Here is a 19,861-nt window from a genome sequence, read left to right on the forward strand (position 1 = left end):
CTGCCTCGGGCATGGATGTGTGTGATGTCCTTAGGTTAGTTAGGTTTAAGTAGTTCTAAGTTCTAGGGGACTGATGACCGCAGATGTTAAGTCCCATAGTGCTCAGAGCCATTTTTTGAATTTTTTTGGTCAGCCTCTGTGTCCAAATGACACGGGCAAAATCGCAGATCCAGTACTTTGCAAATTTCATGCAGCACGATATTTGCATTATCATACCAAAATTACTCTCCAATAGCTATAGTTTTACCGCGTCATGACCGTTTTTGCATTTACCCGTAATTTGCGGAGTGCAGTCTATTATCATGCGTGAAACATTCGTGAATATCATCAAACTTGAAAATGCAGAGGAGAGAAACTAAGTTAAATCCCGAAGTCTGTTGACACATTGGTAATATAAGGAGGCGAAATTACTGGTCAACATAGGCAAGTGTATGGAACTAAGCTCTTGAGATTACATTGTAAGAAAGTTGCACGGGAGAACTAAAACATTACAAAGCAAGCAAAATGCCAGGTGAACCACAACTCCACCGCCAAACTTCCAGAGATCGAAACAAATTTGCTGAATGCGATTAACTTGCCGTCATTTGTGCTAGGTACAGATGCTCTACCGGTTGGTGGCATACGAAAATTTGTGCCGGACCAGTACTCAAGCCGGATTTCGTGCTTAACGTGAGAGGTCATGTAATCCATGCATGTCTCCCCGTCCGACCCAGACTTCTACTGTCCACATTATAACAAAAACAAATTTAAAAAATGAATACAGTAAAATAAACTCCCATAGGGTCTCCAGGGATACCTTCTAAGTATTATCATGTAAGGGACTTAGGGTCTCCGATGACTCGTTACAGAGTAATAATGTCTCTATGATTTATTCGGTGTGTTACCCCAATTACTTTTGTGTCTGCGAAAATACCTTCATATCAATGTAAGTGACTTTAATTTGTAATCATTCTAAGAAGGAAGAATCGGCTTTCTGTTCGGCGCCCATCTACAGATGCAAGTGTGGTGTGAGGACGTTGTCGCCTCTCCAGAAAAAGCTCAGCATAGCGTCGCACTGGCGCTCTGCTATTGTATTCTGTGAACCCACACACGATGCCAACTCGTCATTAGTGAATCTATCCCTGCTGCTGTGATCACTCTTAACGTACAACTAACATTCTAGAAAAAACAAGCCCGAGACATAACCGAGCAGTGCTGGATGCTAGCTTGAGGACATAGACTAAACCGAGCAACAGCAAGTGACGATAAGTTGATGGGACAACTTTGTTTCCACACAAGACAGAGAACACATACTGTCAACGTTCGCATTGTTGTGCACGGTTTTCAGTGCAATACAGATACAAAGCTAACTAAAGCAACAAAGAAAACAAAATGTAATAACTATGCAAAGTGCCGCGGGAGACCGTGGGTCCCTTTGAAACGTGGGACTTAGGAAAAGGTGTGAACGGGGCCTAATCACTTACCGTTGATTGCACAGTAAACACATACACTTTATTTAAGGAAATAATTTTTTTAATAACAATTACTCAAAAAAATTTGACTGTAGCACAAGCTACACTGACGGCTGAAGGCCTTATTAAGAAAGAATTCAAAATTATTTGCCGGCTGAAGGCCACAAGCAATAGGAATAATTTAAACAAAATATTATTTTTTAAGCAATTGACACAATCAGACCAAATAAAGAAGGGAGTCATCCACAGACAGTGCTCCAAGGATCGACCTGGGAAAGTCCCTCAAACACAGGTAAGGTGAGACAGGCAGCCCAGTGTTATACTCACTTAACAGAATGGCAACTCTAACCAGTCACAGTTAAACGCAAGTCCAACACTCTCGCAAAATCTACCTAACGTCCGATGCCCAATACACGATAGAATAACCCATTTCAGACAGACGGCGGACTACGCTCTTGACACCGTAAAACGACAAACAGTATACAAGAGAACATGTTCAAACGCAATAATAGTCCGAGGTAATCACAACAAGTTGCCTCCACGAATCCAGTACGCAGACAGCGTTAAAATGACTGCTCATTCAAACCCACACTAGATACACACGGATCCGCGAAGACAGTTCCACAAACAACTCAAACAATACTAATACCAGTCACCGTGGAGCAACAACGACGAATTACAAGTCGACACAAACACAGAGAACCCAGAAGCCGTCGGCAGACCAAGTACACGTCGTCCGTTGAGACGACAGACCTAATGACCAACCAAGGATCGGTCTCGATCAAGTCAGGCAAGGCAAACGTCCCAGTATGAAACGCCAACCAACAGCTTGTTACCATGAGCTCACTTCTTAGGACGGACACACACAATGGTGGCGGTTTCACTTCTCAGACTTAACGACCCATTCAACTTAAACTAGCTGAATCCGGTCCTTGGCGTGGTCGTGCACTCTCGCGACCACATCCTTCCATCGGGTAGTGCATGTATTGCCAGCTGTCCCGGCGAGTCCTGGGGCTGTGCGGACCTCACTGGTCCTCCGTCACAACCGAACTCCCGACACACGACGAACCGGAAATACTAGAGGTCTCTCCAAAGATACTACCACAGTACTCGTTATCGATAAACGCCGCTGCTGCCACTCACGGACAAACAAAGCGAGCAAACGTAGTGGCGCCAGTGAACGCAGTAAGAAAACAAGAGGTCACAATCCGAATACAGGACGCCAACCTGTCAACGGCACAAACGCGAGCCGGAGCACGGCTCACCCTTATACCAAAACACTCAGAATGTGTCCCTGAACAGTCTCTGGAAGGTTGTCGGTAGCGTTCTGGTTCATCCTGTATATTCCTTCTATTCAGTATATGTGTGGGTTAAGTGTCAAACTGCAAATCTGAAGGGCCGGCTTGAGGCCTACGTCGAGCCTAGGGTTTTTTTCTGTCACAGTTAGCTTTTCTCACCTATGACAAGGACTTGTTAGTAAATTTATGCTGTTAACGTGTCAGAGACGGAGACTTCAAACACGTCCACTTTTGCTACACTCAAATTCGGGCATTACAGAGTGGAACTAAACTATTAATTCGATGGTTTATTTCAAAAACAAATCATCATTGTGCGTCCCGTCGACAACTATGTCATTGCAGATGAATCACAAGCTCAGATGATTCAAGGGTTGGGAAGGAAACAGTCCGCTTTCTTTGCAAAGGACCATACCGGAATTCACCATGGTTCATGTAGAGAAACCAAGTGAAACTTAAATCTTAATGGTCGAATGGGGATTTGAAATCCACTCCAGCTAAATGCGACGCAGTTCATAGAGACAAAAAACGTCCCGAATGCGATCAGTTTTGCGGTTTGCCATGGCGTGTAAAATTTGTTGCTCGTATGTGAGACGAGAACGGATACCATGTTTACGACAGTCACAAACTATCGCCAGCGCGAGGGAAAGTCGATAGCCTGTGCAAAGTGTCAGGTACAGAGTGAAAGAACGAGAGATCAAAGATGAGAGAGGTCATGTGTGCGCCACAAAACAGGAGGATCACCGCCGTCATCAACACCATCAGCACCGTCATCACTGTCATCATAGAGAAGATGACGATGGCACGAAGAACGTGTTGATGACGAGCATAAGCCGACTGACCTTCCAAGCGGAATGTTTAAAAGTTCTGATCTTCTGGACAACTCTGAAGATTAATAGCTGCTAATGTAGGCTGTCACAGAAGATATCAGTAAACATACGCATGATCGGACTGGTGATCTTTGACCGAAAACACCTGTCATCACTTATTTGCGTGCTGGAGACGAAAAGAACAATGCTACATCACTCCATAAATCCGATAGTAAGATAAGGGTATCTGTTCATCTTGTTATCAAGTCCTTGTGGCCAATATCGTGGCTATCACTTAGGAGTAAAACTGACATTTCCCAGGAGTGCCTAAAACAAATACAGGCGAAACGTCGATCTCGGATGAAGGAAATAATTCAGAACGGAAAGTGTCAGACAGACAGATATCGGGGTTAGTTGGTGCTGACGATAAAGTTGTATGCTGAATGTAGAATGGCATCGCTGTTTTCGAAGAACACAATCTCAACCAGTATTTTTACATAATGCATTTTAAGTCAGCAACGAACTTCCTGAAGGTGCTACATCTGGTTCACTTGAAGCATACATAACTTTTACTATAAACTGTGTAAAAACAAACAAGCGTGAACAAAGGTTTTCTTGTGGCATACATTGTTAGACATAAAAATTGCAACACTGTGGAGGTGTCAAGCAACAAACATCAATATTGCGTGAAATGTACCACATACTTTGATATCCAAATACACTCCTGGAAATTGAAATAAGAACACCGTGAATTCATTGTCCCAGGAAGGGGAAACTTTATTGACACATTCCTGGGGTCAGATACATCACATGATCACGCTGACAGAACCACAGGCACATAGACACAGGCAACAGAGCATGCACAATGTCGGCACTAGTACAGTGTATATCCACCTTTCGCAGCAATGCAGGCTGCTATTCTCCCATGGAGACGATCGTAGAGATGCTGGATATAGTCCTGTGGAACGGCTTGCCATGCCATTTCCACCTGGCGCCTCAGTTGGACCAGCGTTCGTGCTGGACGTGCAGACCGCGTGAGACGACGCTTCATCCAGTCCCAAACATGCTCAATGGGGGACATATCCGGAGATCTTGCTGGCCAGGGTAGTTGACTTACACCTTCTAGAGCACGTTGGGTGGCACGGGATACATGCGGACGTGCATTGTCCTGTTGGAACAGCAAGTTCCCTTGCCGGTCTAGGAATGGTAGAACGATGGGTTCGATGACGGATTGGATGTACCGTGCACTATTCAGTGTCCCCTCGACGATCACCAGTGGTGTACGGCCAGTGTAGGAGATCGCTCCCCACACCATGATGCCGGGTGTTGGCCCTGTGTGCCTCGGTCGTATGCAGTCCTGATTGTGGCGCTCACCTGCACGGCGCCAAACACGCATACGACCATCATTGGCACCAAGGCAGAAGCGACTCTCATCGCTGAAGACGACACGTCTCCATTCGTCCCTCCATTCACGCCTGTCGCGACACCACTGGAGGCGGGCTGCACGATGTTGGGGAGTGAGCGGAAGACGGCCTAACGGTGTGCGGGACCGTAGCCCAGCTTCATGGAGGTGGTTGCGAATGGTCCTCGCCGATACCCCAGGAGCAACAGTGTCCCTAATTTGCTGGGAAGTGGCGGTGCGGTCCCCCACGGCACTGCGTAGGATCCTACAGTCTTGGCGTGCATCCGTGCGTCGCTGCGGTCTGGTCCCAGGTCGACGGGCACGTGCACTGGCACTGGCGACAACATCGATGTACTGTGGAGACCTCACGCCCCACGTGTTGAGCAATTCGGCGGTACGTCCACCCGGCCTCCCGCATGCCCACTATACGCCCTCGCTCGAAATCCGTCAACTGCACATACGGTTCACGTCCACGCTGTCGCGGCATGCTACCAGTGTTAAAGACTGCGATGGAGCTCCGTATGCCACGGCAAACTGGCTGACACTGACGGCGGCGGTGCACAAATGCTGCGCAGCTAGCGCCATTCGACGGCCAACAGCGCGGTTCCTGGTGTGTCCGCTGTGCCGTGCGTGTGATCATTGCTTGTACAGCCCTCTCGCAGTGTCCGGAGCAAGTATGGTGGGTCTGACACACCGGTGTCAATGTGTTCTTTTTTCCATTTCCAGGAGTGTAGTTAGCATTTCAGCAAGAGAACAAAACAGGCGACGTCATCTACGTTCTGTACTTGAGGAAAGACTACGCAGCGGATTTCGTAATCAGAAGTCGCATTTGAATGTTGTTTGTTTGTGAAAAGATCGCGATACACCTCTTGTAAGGAGCAGAGATGTCTGCCAGCACATGTAATAATTGGACACCGACAGGATCATAGCCTATTTAGAAGGAAGTGTACTTTTCTGCGATATGACTGTACGTGTTGGTCCGAAAACCACTACTATAATAGGAATCTAAGTTCGATATGTTCAGGATGGCTGTACACAAGTGCCACGCGACTACCGCCGGCGAGGGTCACTTGGTCGTTCGGGGTTGTACAGCCACGCCACGTAGCTTGAGTCAGGATATGGGATTGTTGCAGAAGACAAGTATCCACACGGACAGTGCGTTCACGTCTGGAGTACTAGAAACTGTCAGCACGGCGATCATGGTTGCGACTTCCCTTCACGTGAGAGCAGAAAGAGACTAACCGTCAAAGAAGTACGATTGTGACGCTAACCGTACTCCTTAACGCAAGTACCACTTTTTCTTTGATTTATGTTCATCTCCATGTTCATAACTGCAACACCTACGGCTTCAGGAGCGATAATAATACGCGTTCGATACGTTTTCGCAAGGAACGTAGCTGCAACTGAAACACCCCCTTTGAAAAATTAATGAATTACTGTGCTGATAAACCTCTTTCTTACATTATTTGATTTATAAACCGCTGAGCAGAACTGAACGTACTCAGACATTTCTCTCTTTACTTATTCTGATCAACACCAAACTGACACACAATATTTTTAGCGCTACGCAATCTGACTTTCAATAATCCCCACAAAAGAATGGCCCAGACTAACATTAACCTATACCTTTCATAAATCACTTACCTCACAAAAATCTTCGTTACTGGAACTACTGCAATACAGCGAGCGCCAATACTGCCAGCTAAGTAAAGGATTCTAACTACTGAAGGCACTAACTACTGATAGGCCCAGTTAGCAAAATGAAAGATTTTGATAGAGAACAAACAATGTATTTACCTTAATAATGTTCAAAAGTCATCATATACAGGGTGTTACAAAAAGGTACAGCCAAACTTTAAGGGAACATTCCTCACACACAAAGAAAATATGTTATGTCGACATGTGTCCGGAAACGCTTACTTTCCATGTGAGAGCTCATTTTATTACTTCTCTTCAAATCACATTAATCATGGAATCGAAACACACAGCAACAGAACGTACCAGCGTGACGTCCAACACTTTGTTACAGGAAATGTTCAAAATGTCCTCCGTTAGCGAGGATACATGCATCCACCCTCCGTCGCATGGAATCCCTGATGCGCTGATGCAGCCCTGGAGAATGGCGTGTTGTATCACAGCCGTCCACAATAAGAGCACGAAGAGTCTCTACATTTGGTACCGGGGTTGCATAGACAAGAGCTTTCAAATGCCCCCATAAATGAAAGTCAAGAGGGTTGAGGTCAGGAGAGCGTGGAGGCCATGGAATTGGTCCGCCTCTACCAATCCATCGGTCACCGAATCTGTTGTTGAGAAGCGTACGAACACTTCGACTGAAATGTGCAGGAGCTCCATCGTGCATGAACCACATGTTGTGTCGTACTTGTAAACGCACATGTTCTAGCAGCACAGGTAGAGTATCCCGTATGAAATCATGATAACGTGCTCCATTGAGCGTAGGTGGAAGAACTTGGGGCCCAATCAAGACATCACCAACAATGCCTGCCCAAACGTTCACAGAAAATCTGTGTTGATGACGTGATTCCACAATTGCGTGCGGATTCTCATCAGGCCACACATGTTGATTGTGAAAATTTACAATTTGATCTCGTTGGAATGAAGCCTCATCCGCAAAGAGAACATTTGCACTGAAATGAGGATTGATACATTGTTGGATGAACCATTCGCAGAAGTGTACCCGTGGAGGCGAATCAGGTGCTGATAGTGCCTGCACACGCTGTACATGGTACGGAAATAACTGGTTCTCCCGTAGCTCTCTCCATACAGTGACGTGGTCAACGTTACCTTGTACAGCAGGAACTTCTCTGACACTGACATTATGGTTATCGTCAACTGCACGAAGAACTGCTTCGTCCATTGCAGGTGTCCTCGTCGTTCTAAGTCTTCGCCAGTCATAGGCTGGAATGTTCCGTGGTCCCTAAGATGCCGATCAATTGCTTCGAACGTCTTCCTGTCGGAACACCTTCGTTCTGGAAATCTGTCTCGATACAAACGTACCGCGCCACGGCTATTTCCCCTTGCTAATCCATACATCATATGGGCATCTGCCAACTCCGCATTTGTAAACATTGCACTGACTGCAAAACCACGTTCGTGATGAACGCTAACCTGTTGATGCTACGTGCTGATGTGCTCGATGCTACTACTGTAGAGCAATGAGTCGCATGTCAACACAAGCACCAGAGTCAACATTACCTTCCTTCAATTGGGCCAACTGGCGGTGAATCGAGGAAGTACAGTACATACTGACGAAACTAAAATGAGCTCTAACATGGAAATTAAGCGTTTCCGGACACATGTCCACATAACATCTTTTCTTTATTTGTGTGTGAGGAATGTTTCCTGAAAGTTTGGCCGTACTTTTTTGTAACACCCTGTATACATATATCAGTTCATGATATCCAATATTACAAATTTACTCTTTCTGATGGACACACGTCGAGATCGTCCGCTCTCAAAATTCTGCCATCTCTCTCCCCACATCTACCACTGCTGGCGGCTCACCTCCAACTGCGCAACGCTACGCGCTGTTCACATCAAACTGCCCAACACTACAACAGCGAATATTCCAACAATGCCAACCAGCCACAGACTGCACACAGCACAGCCAGTTATTTTCATACAGAGCGCTATGTGACGTTACCAACATAAAAACCTAAACAGCCTCTTACACAACTAACGTACTCGCCGCTCACACGCCACGCAAGATTTTAGAACGGACGAAATTCCACACGCCATTCTTGAGCGTAGGCTTCGTCACTTACACGCAGACGCTTGCGCGTGACATGAAAGTCGACTTGCGCAAGGGTAAGAACGTTCCCCTATGCGCGCAGGTCCCCCACTCAGTCGCACGGTTAAGCCCTTGCGTGTGAGGGTCCCTGGCGCAGAGGGTGTTCGGCTAGGCTATCTACTCGCAACTGTCTACTCGTAGATTGCTGAGAGACAGTCAACTGATCGCTCACCATCCACCGCGAGTAATTAATTGTGGCATAGAGTTGTAGCAGCAAAGAATGATGTATCTGTCAGCCAAGCTCGTTTCGACTAGGTGCCTAGTACACATAGAGTCACAACTGTCAGAGGTATCACAGCTCTGTGTGTTAAATTCCGCTCTCCGTATATTCTTAAAGCACCTATAAATGTCATAATGCATTCCCCCTACTTTACTGTATATGCACAAGAAGTAAAACTTTGTTATTTCATATTCTTCTCGCTGTTGCGATTTTTATAATCAGCAGTATTCAAGAGAACAAAGAATCTGAGGAAGCTGCGTTATTCAAGAAATGCGGGGTTATTGTAGACGAAATCGGCTATCAAGAGAGTAAAAATGTTTTTCAAAGAATTAGCTTATCTTCGGTAACAACTGCGTGCTGGATGGAAAACATAGAACACAATTTGTTTCAACAGTTGATGCTTGAGGGCAACTCGGCTGGATTTCCTTCGTACTGGACGAAAACACAGACGTATCTGACATCCACAGAAGCTTATTCTTATTTGCGGTGTTAATGAAGGCTCACGACTTTCGATGGAACTACTTTCGATTGAGTCAACGAAAAAGATATAATCCGATTATGAAAGCTGCATTGAAAAGCGTGCCTTCTGTGGGGAAGGTTGACGACCATTATTGCCGATCGATCTGAAAATTTAAGCGACCGGAATGTTGCCCTGCTGGGGAGAATTCATCAATCTGCTAGTCAAAAATGCCCGAATGAATAAGCCACATTTCCAATCTATCATATGCCACGAAGCACTGTTCAGTCATGAACAACATCAAGCTCGCATTTCTTGAACATTGTTGGAGCTCAAACCATCAATGTATCCCGAATAGATTGGTCTCCTCAGTCCACAAAGGAAATTAACTACAAATCACTAGTGCGGCCCAACCTAGAATATTGCTCAAGAGTGTGCCGTCGTAACGAAATGTGACTAACAGGGTATATTCAACCTATACAAAAATCATACAATGAAGGCTTTAACGACCGGATGGTACTGTTGTTGATAATTCTTCCGGGTTATATGGCCGTGATCCATGGAATACTTCTATTCCTAACGTTTCGTCCAACAGCACGGATGGTCACAAGTTTGGCTGGCACAAGGGCGAGTGTCAAGCGAATGCTGTAACACGAACTGGCAAACGCTTGAAGACAGATATTAAATACCCGCGAATGCCTACTTACAAGGTATCAGGCACCAGTATTCAGTGACGAATCTCTCCGATAGAGATCGCTGGGACAAGATTAGATTAAATACAGTGCGCACAGAGGCATGTCAGCAATCACGCTTGGCATACATACGCAGATGGGACTGGAACAAAGCCAAATATTGATACAACGAGAAGCACCCTCTGCTTTTTTTCCGCAGTGGTTTGCGGAGCATGGATGTAAATGCAGATGAACTATGTAAAGGATTCTGTAGTAAAAATTGTGAACTTTACTACAGTATCAGGTTTCAACCACTTCGTCGTCAGGCCACGAGTGGCCTACCGGGAACATCCGACCGCCGTGTCATCCTCATGGAGGATGCGGATAGGAGGGGCGTGGGGTCAGCACAGCACTCTCCCCGTCGTTATGATGGTATTCTTGACCGTAGCAGCTACTATTCGGTCGAGTAGCTCCTCAATTGGCATCACGAGGCTGAGTGCACCCCGTAAAAAGGGCAACAGCGCATGGCGGCCTGGATGGTCACCCACCCAAATGCCGACCACGCCCGACAGCGCTGAACTTCGGCGATCTCACGGGAACCGGTGTATCCACTGCGGCAAGGCAGTTGCCGAAGTTTCAACCAACAGCACTTTATTTACTTTTTGAGTATACTGAAGGCGACATCATACACGCAGATACTCCATACCGCGCAAATGTAAGATTTATTTAATATGAGAAGCGTGAGAAGAAACGGTAAGAATCATTTCATTAACAGCCCTCTTCACCGTCTTAGGATCGCGCGATCTTCCTCGAAGCCAAAGCCATATTCTCTCCCTCCCTCCCTCACTCCCTCTCTCTCTCTCTCCCTCTCTCTCTCTCTACCTCTCTCTCTCTCTCTCTCTCTCTCTCTCTCTCTCTCTCTCTCTCACACACACACACACACACACACACACACACAAAGTCGTATGGCATGAATGCCCGGGAGACCCCGAAGGGATCAGCAGCCTGGTTGGAAAGGTTTTCAATATACTTCGCGCCTGCTCGCACCTTTTCTTCGCGAAGTATGAGAGTTGTGAACGTATGTGTATCTGTTAAGTGTAGGCGACTGTGGTGGGTGTGTGAGTAATGTAGTGTCATGTTCGTGTTGGCGATGATGAGCGAAGGGAGAGGATGAAACCTGATGCCTTCACATGGCCTAATCCTCTCGAAGAGCAACGAGGGGACCGCCGAGCGCAATGTTCCCATCCAACGGACGGATCACCGTCAACAGTGTCACACACTCTCACTTCTTGAGACAGTGCGAAGAGGTTTATGGTTGAATCAGAGACATTTGGTACAAAGACTGGTCATCAGGAGCATTTACAGGGTGGTCCATTGATCGTGACCGGCCCAAATACCTCACGAAATAAGCGTCAAACGAAAAAACTACAAAGGACGAAACTCGTCTAGTTTGAAGGGGGAAACCTGATGGCGCTATGATTGGCCCGCTAGATGGCGCTGCCATAGGTCAAACGGATATCAACAGCGTTTTTTTTTTTTTTGAATAGGAACCCCCATATTTTATTGCATATTCGTGTAGTACGTAAAGAAATATGAATGTTTTAGTTGGACCACTTTTTTCGCTTTGTGATAGATGGCGCTGTAATAGTCACAAACGTAACATTTCGCCAGTGCGGACGGTATTTGCTTCGTGATACATTACCCGTGTTAAAATGGACCGTTTACCAATTGCGGAAAAGGTCGATATCGTGTTGATGTATGTGATCAAAATGCCCAACGAGAGTGTGCTATGTACGCTGCTCGGTATCCTGGACGACATCATCCAAGTGTCCGGACCGTTCGCCGGATAGTTACGTTATTTAAGGAAACAGGAAGTGTTCAGCCACATGTGAAACGTCATCCACGACCTGCAACAAATGATGATGCCCAAGTAGGTGTTTTAGCTGCTGTCGCGGCTATTCCGCACATCAGTAGCAGACAAATTGCGCGAGAATCGGGAATCTCAAAAACGTCGGTGTTGAGAATGCTACATCAACATCGACTGCACCCGTACCAAATTTCTATGCACCGGGAATTGCATGGCGACGACTCTGAACGTCGTGTACAGTTCTGCCACTGGACACCAGAGAAATTACGGGACGATGACAGATTTTTTGCACGCATTCTATTTAGCGACGAAGCGTCATTCGTAACGTGAACCGGCATAATATGCACTATTGGGCAACGGAAAATCCACGATGGCTGCGACAAGTGGACTATCAGCGACCTCGGCGGGTTAATGTATGGCGCGGCATTATGGGAGGAAAGATAATTGACCCCCATTTTATCGATGGCAATCTAAATGGTACAATGTATGCTGATTTCCTACGTAATGTTCTACCGATGTTACTACAAGATGTTTCACTGCGTGACAGAATGGCGATGTACTTCCAACATGATGGATGTCCGGCACATAGCTCGCGTGCGGTTGAAGCGGTATTGAATAGCATATTTCATGACAGGTGGATTGGTCGTCGAAGCACCATACCATGGCCCGCACATTCCCCTATCTGACGTCCCCGGATTTATTTCTGGGGGAAAGCCCATTGTCAATGCATATGCGAACATTACGGAAGGCGAACTACTCGCTGTTGAGATGAATGTCGTCACACGTATTGCCAAATGCATCATTTTGAGCATTTATTGCATTAATGTGGTATTTACAGGTAATCACGCTGTAACAGCATGCGTTCTCAGAAATGATAAGTTCACAAAGGTACATGTATCACATTGGAACAACCGAAATAAAATGTTCAAACGTACCTGCGTTCTGTATTTTAATTTAAAAAACCTGCCTGTTACCAACTGTTCGTCTAAAATGGTGAGTCATATGTTTGTGACTATTACAGCGCCATCTATCTCAAAGCGAAAACAGTGGTCTAACTAAAACATTCATATTTCTTTACGTACTACACGAATATGTAATAAAAAATGAGGGTTCCTATTTTAAAAAACGCAGTTGATATCCTTTTGACCTATGGCAGCGCCATCTAGCGGGCCGACCATAGCGCCATCTGGTTTCCCCCTTGAAGGTAAACGAGTTTCGTTCTTTGTAGTTTTTTCGTTTGATGCTTATTTCGTGAGATATTTGGCCCGGTCACTATCAATGGACCACCATGTATATTCGCTCACTCTGTTTTTCTCTCTCTCTGTGTCTCTCTCTCTCGTCTGTTAGGAGCTTCACCTCCGTATTTTAGAACCTCGTTATGGCTTGACACCCGTCCCATCACATAATCACGTAGCCAAGAACTCTGAAAGAGGCTCACAAACTGAAAACTTTGCCCATCTCAAGTTGAAAAGCGAAAACAGAAACTTCCTACACTATTGTTATCCGGCGGCTGCCCAGATGTACGAACGATTATCTTTTCATCAGAATCTGACAATCAGCTGATTAGCTTTTTCTTGGAACTCAGTGCTGCTACTCAGAAAAGCAGAACTGTTATCGCCACGTGCTGCAGTGGAGACACACATACCGGACAGCCTGACGGCCCTGCTCCTTCCCACTCTTCGACATTGAAGCAAAGCACCCTCGTGTCACTCTTGCAAATTATATTGCAGCTTCTCCACACTCTTATTGTTATCAAAAGAGGGAAACAAAGAACCCTGTGGCAGGATCCAGTGGTTGTCTCATGGGGGCAAAATCACTTGAGATAAATCGATACATACGCAGGAAGACGGGACCACTTCAGACGTTATCTCATACATGTGCATATCGTCAAACGCAATACAAATGATTAGCATTCTCGTAATTTCGTGACGTTTGAAATCACCTGATTTAATGTTAAGTTAGAGTCCGATGGCATTATTCGCCGAGGTTTCAGGTATCCATTTAACTGTAAAGCACTTTTCTTTCGTGCTCATTGGTCACTTTCCATCGAGCAAAATCGAAACGGCGTACGCTCACAGACATGAGCCTAGTATCTTCCGCAAAACTACCTAAAAATTCCGTGAGCCATTATTCAGCAACAGTTCTCGCCATGTTGCATTCATGAATGGAACACGAATGAACCATAATACATGGAACAATATTTGAAAGTAGAATTGTAAACCAATTATAACAAGACTAAAATAGTATATGACCAAAACATTTAAAAGAAAAAGGCGCAGTTTCACCATTATGTCGCAGAAGTAGCAGAGAGGTTTTGTATTTAGAGCAGTCGGACATAATGACTGAATGGTCGGCAGAGAAAATCAGCAGAAGAGAAGAAATGGTCTGGAATGCTTTCAGTGACAAAAGGAGGATTTTCAAGAGTACCTTTCCCATATTTCTGTAAAGGAAAGCTTAAAGTCAATGAGTATAACCAGTTCTGACTTAATATACACTGACGAGCTAAAGAAACTAGTACACTTTCCTAATATCGTGTAGGGCTCCCGTGAGCACGCAGAAGTCCCACAGCACGACGTGGCATGGACTCGACTAATGTCTCAAGTAGTGCTGAATTGACACCATGTCTGTCCATAAATCCGAAAGAATACGTGAGGGCGGAGATCTGTTCTGAACAGCACACTGCAAGGCGTCCCAGATATGCTCAACAATGTTCACATCTGGGAAGTCTGGTGGCCAGAAGAAGTGTTTAAGCTCAGAAGAGTGTTCCTGTAGCAATTCTGAACGTGTGGGGTGTCGCGCGTTCTCCTGCTGGAATTGCCCAAGTCCGTCGGAATGTACAATGGACATGAATGGATGCAGATGATCGGACAGGATACTTACCTAAGTGTTACCTGTCAGAGTCGTATTCAGGGGCCCCATATCACTCCAACTGCACCCGTCCCACACCGTTACAGAGCCTCCACCAGGTTGAACAGTCCCCTGCTGACATACAGGGTCCATGGATTCAGGAGGTTGTCTTCGTACCCGTACACGTCCAGCTGCTCGATACAATTTGAAACGAGACTCGTCCGACCAGTTTCCAGTCACCAGTAAGTAGTCGAATGACGGTGTTGACGGGCCTAGGCGAGGCGTAAAGCTTTGTGTCGTACAGTCATCAAGGGTACACAAGTGGGCTCCGAAAGCCCTTATCGACGATGTTTCGTTGAATGGTTCGCACGCTGACGTTGATGGCACAGCATTGAAATCTGCAGCAATTTGCGGAAGAGTTGTACTTCTGTCACGTTGAACGCTTCTCTTCAGTCGTCGTTGGTCCCGTTCTTGCAGGATCATTTTCCGGCCACAGCGATGTCGGAGATTTGATGTTTTACCGGATTCATGATATTCACTCTACACTCGTGAGATGGTCGTACGGGAAAATTCTCACTTCATCGTTACGTCGGACATGCTGTGTCTCATCACTCGTGCACCGAGTATAACACCACATTCAGACTCACTTAAATTTTGATAACCTGCCATTCAAACAGCAGTAACCGATCGAACATCTGCCCTTGTTGTCTTATGTAGGTGTTGCCGACAGCAGCGCCGTGTTCTGCCTGATCACGTATCTCTATATTTGAATACGCATGCCTCACCAGTTTCTTTGGCGCTTCAGTGTAATTTCAATGTTGCTGCCAAATTCGTCGCGAAAGATTCCTCAGCTATGATGATATTTAATATTTTGATCGTTAATTTTGCCGTCTCTGTTGCCATTTTATTTTTATAACAAGACTGGCGTCGATTAAAACACTGATACAGTATTTTAATATATATCTCCCATATGACAGGTTGCTCACGGATCTACATGGATCTGAAAATCTATTTTCATCGAAACTAGTCACATTATAAAAATGCTAAGAAAACATGTTCTCAATAGCTAGAAGACATAAGATCTGAGGCCGCTAATATTTTGCATACAGCTACAGCTAGCGTTACTTACTGCTTGTATCATTGTCGTAACTTTTATGTGGTGTAAGTTATAATGCGCTGTTTGTTTGCTTCGAAACGGTCGATGACCGATTTTCAGACCTATCAAGTGTGCCAATTACGACTCGTTGCAGAAAGGATCATCACTTACAAACGTATCTCTATGATAATGTTCCAAACCATTGCACAGAAACGACTGGTGATTTAACACCTCTACTTATTGGAACTATGAAAGATGTTGTGTAATCTAAGAGAAACAACGATGTTGGACGTTAGAGGAATAGCAATGGGCATCTTGTTAAACGTTGCTCTAACAGCGGCTCAATACATTCGAAAGTATCTGGATTTTGGTGGTGATCATCTATAAGAAATGAAGGAACTGTGAAAGTTTAAGGTGATGAGTATTCATAAAATTTCTTGGCTCTGAGCACTATGGGACTTAACATCTTAGGTCATCAGTCCCCTAGAACTTAGAACTACTTAAACCTAACTAACGTAAGGACATCACACAACACCCAGCCATCACGAGGCAGAGAACATAAAATTTCTTGGCCTCCCCACTATTATTGATAGAAGATATGTTTCTATGTTACCAGCCGGGTTGGTATTCCATTCTTCTGCATAACACTTCGACAAATGACAAGTCATCTTCATTATTTGCTCTGTGCAAAGGTGTTAGACTGGCTGTACGTATGCCAAGCGAAAGGCACTAACTCAGTCGTCGCAACATTGTGTGAAAGAATGGAATCATCTACAAAGTAACACATCCAGTAAAACATCTTGTGATGTTTTCCCTTGCCTCATGATTTTCTTTCCCTTCCTGAAATTTGTATAAATTTTATTGGCAGCCTGGGTATTCCATTATAACGTGTGTGGGATTAGATGTCAACGTTGTCGATCAGGATGCTGACAATGTCTGGCGCAACCAATTTGAGTCAGAAACATAGAGGTGAATGATCAGAAAACGATAAGTTCGGGAAAAACTACTTCTGTATAGCACAGCACGCTTTTTACAGACACGAACGCCGTAAACAGCATATAAAAAAATAGAAATAGATTCCGTTCTTCCACAATTTCCGAAAGACGTTCGACACTGTTCCACACTGGCGGCTGTGGCCAAGATATGAGTTAATTGTCTTACTGGGTACGCAAGAGTGTATTAGAGAGCAAAAATCTAAAATGTGTACGGGAAATCCTCACTGCCGTCTGACGATGGGTCTAGGCCCGAAACTAGACGCGTTGAAATAAATTATTCATTGAAAAGATGTGACTGGTTGCAATTTTCTCCCTCAGTGACACAAGAGTGTAGCTCTTAGCTGGTCGATAACTGTCTGATAGTTACGGAAAACTCTGCTACCGTAATTTGATAACTTCTTGAACTCTGATAATTACGTTCGCGATATAAGGATTCTCCTCGCTAATCCCTGTTTATGTAATACTTACGCTGAAACCATCTGGTCTCCTGATGGTCTGAGACATGCTCGCAGCGTTTTAGCTGCCTCATAAAGCTGTCAGGTCTGTTATCGGAGAATGCTTTCAGCAGTATTTCGCAAGACTTTGTTTTCGGCGCCTGCTGCAAACACGAATCTTCCCAGTCGTTGATTAGTAATCTAAAAGTCGCCGTCACATGTATTCTTTGGCTGGGTTGCTCTAGATTTTAAATGTTCCGTAACTATTTGTATTGTTGTGGTCTTCAGTCCAAAGACTAGTTTGATGCAGCTCCCCACGCAACTCTATCCTGTGCAAGCCTCTTCATCTCCAAGTACCTACTGCAACTTACATCCTTCTGAATCTGCTTACTGTATTCATCTCTTGGTCTCTCTCTACGATTTTTACCCCCATCGCTTCCCTCCAGTACTAAATTGGTGATCTCTTGATGCCTCAGCATGTGTCTTACCAACCGATGTCTTCTTCTAGTCTGGTTGTACCACAAATTTCTCTTCTCCCCAGTTCTATTCAGTACGGCCTCATTAGTTACTTGATCTACGCATCTAATCTTCAGCATTCTTCTGTAGCACATTTCAGATGTTTCTATTCTCTTCTTGGCTAAACTGTTTATCGTCAGTGTTTCACTTCCACACATTGCTACACTCCATACAAATACTTTCAGAAAGGACTTCATGCCACTTAAATCTATACTCGATGCTAACAAATTTCTCTTCTTCAGAAACGCTTACCTTGACATTGCCAGTCTGCATTTTACATCCTCCCTACTTCGAGCATCATCAGTTATTTTGCTTCCAAAATAGCAAAACTCATCTACTACTTTAACTGTCTAATTTCCTACTCCCATTTCCTCAACATCACCTGATTCTGAGACATCAAGAGAGCACAAATTTAATACTGGAGGGAAGTGTAGCGGGTAAAAATTGTAGAGGGAGACCAAGAGAGGAAAACAGTAAGTAGATTCATAGGAATGTAGGTTGCAGTAGTTATTCGGAGCTGAATAGGTTTGCATAGGATAGAGTAGCATAGAGAGCTGTATCAAATCAGTTTTCGGACAGAAGACCAAACCAACAGTACATTAAAGCTATTGGAATATATTGTTAATTCTTCAAGTACAAAATTTTATGATAATTAAAATGTTATACAGGGTGAATATTAATAAAACCGATAAACTGAAGGGAAGGATTCCTGACTGAAAACAGAGGAAAAAAGGTCCTAAGAGCATGTGTCCAGAAATGCATTGTTGTCACGGTAGATGGCGCTGATGAATGACAGTCCCTCGGACCACGTGCGGTGCGTTCCTTGTTATGTCGCAAGTTGTGTGATCGACGCAGCGTACTGTAAACACCACAACAGTCCGGTATTCATGTCGGGAGCAATCTGAGGTTATTTCTGTGTACGGCCAAGCAGATGGAAACCGTCTATACCAAAAAAACTACCGTCACAGATACCAACCACATCACACAACATTTCAAGTCCTTTTTGGGCGTTTGCGTGCTGATGGGTCCTTTCAGACAGACGAGCTTGGATGGAGGCGGCGGGCTGTGTGTACACCAGATTTGGAGGACAGGGTTCTACAAGATATTGAGACGAACCCTATACAAGCTCCAGGCAAGTGGCCCATTGACATAATGTAAACCAAAGACGATCATGTGTATCCTACATGACAACCATTTACTAGCCCTGTCACCTGCAATCCCATGGAGGTCACATTGAACGTCTGTTGTGACGTGGATGCGATGCTGCTCTGTACTGTGTTCCGGAACGATTTGTTATCGTTTCACATACGCCGTCCATTTCCGGACACATGTTCGTAGAACCTTTGTTCCTCCATTTACAATCAGGAATTCGTCCCTGCATTATTCCTCGGTTGTATTAGTGTTCAACCTGTATACATTTGGAGCTATTTATATAACATGTGGACAATTATGCCACCACCATGAGACAGAGGAAGTTCTTTTACTATGAGACACGTGATACTTGCAAATGAAATGAATTTCTTTAATATTTCAACCATTTCACTTGTTTCGAAAATGCAAATTGTCTTAGTTTCCAATATCCTTGTTTCAAAATGTATTTAACTTGTTACCGGTTTTTGAAAATGCTTCTGCTTAATTTAACTTTACTGGCTCTGAGCACTATGGGTCTTATCATCTGAGGTCGTCAGTCCCCTATAACTTAGAACTACTTAAACCTAACTAACCTAAAGACATCACACACATCCATGCCCGAGGCAGGATTCGAACCTGCGACTGTAGCGGTCGCGCGGTTTCAGACTGAAGCGCCTAGAATCGCTCGGCCACGCCGTTAACTTTACTTACTGATCATTCGAGTGCGGTAGAGTAATAATGTAACAGGTTAAATACAGTACTGACAAGATTTTTTCTATTGCGACGTTTTAAATTTCAGTCGTATATTTGTTCCTGGGAAAATAACCGTGTTGTGCTTTGGAACATGTTTTCGCGTTTGATG

The sequence above is a fragment of the Schistocerca americana genome, chromosome 2, assembly GCF_021461395.2.
Source record: "Schistocerca americana isolate TAMUIC-IGC-003095 chromosome 2, iqSchAmer2.1, whole genome shotgun sequence".
Lineage (NCBI taxonomy): Eukaryota > Metazoa > Arthropoda > Insecta > Orthoptera > Acrididae > Schistocerca > Schistocerca americana.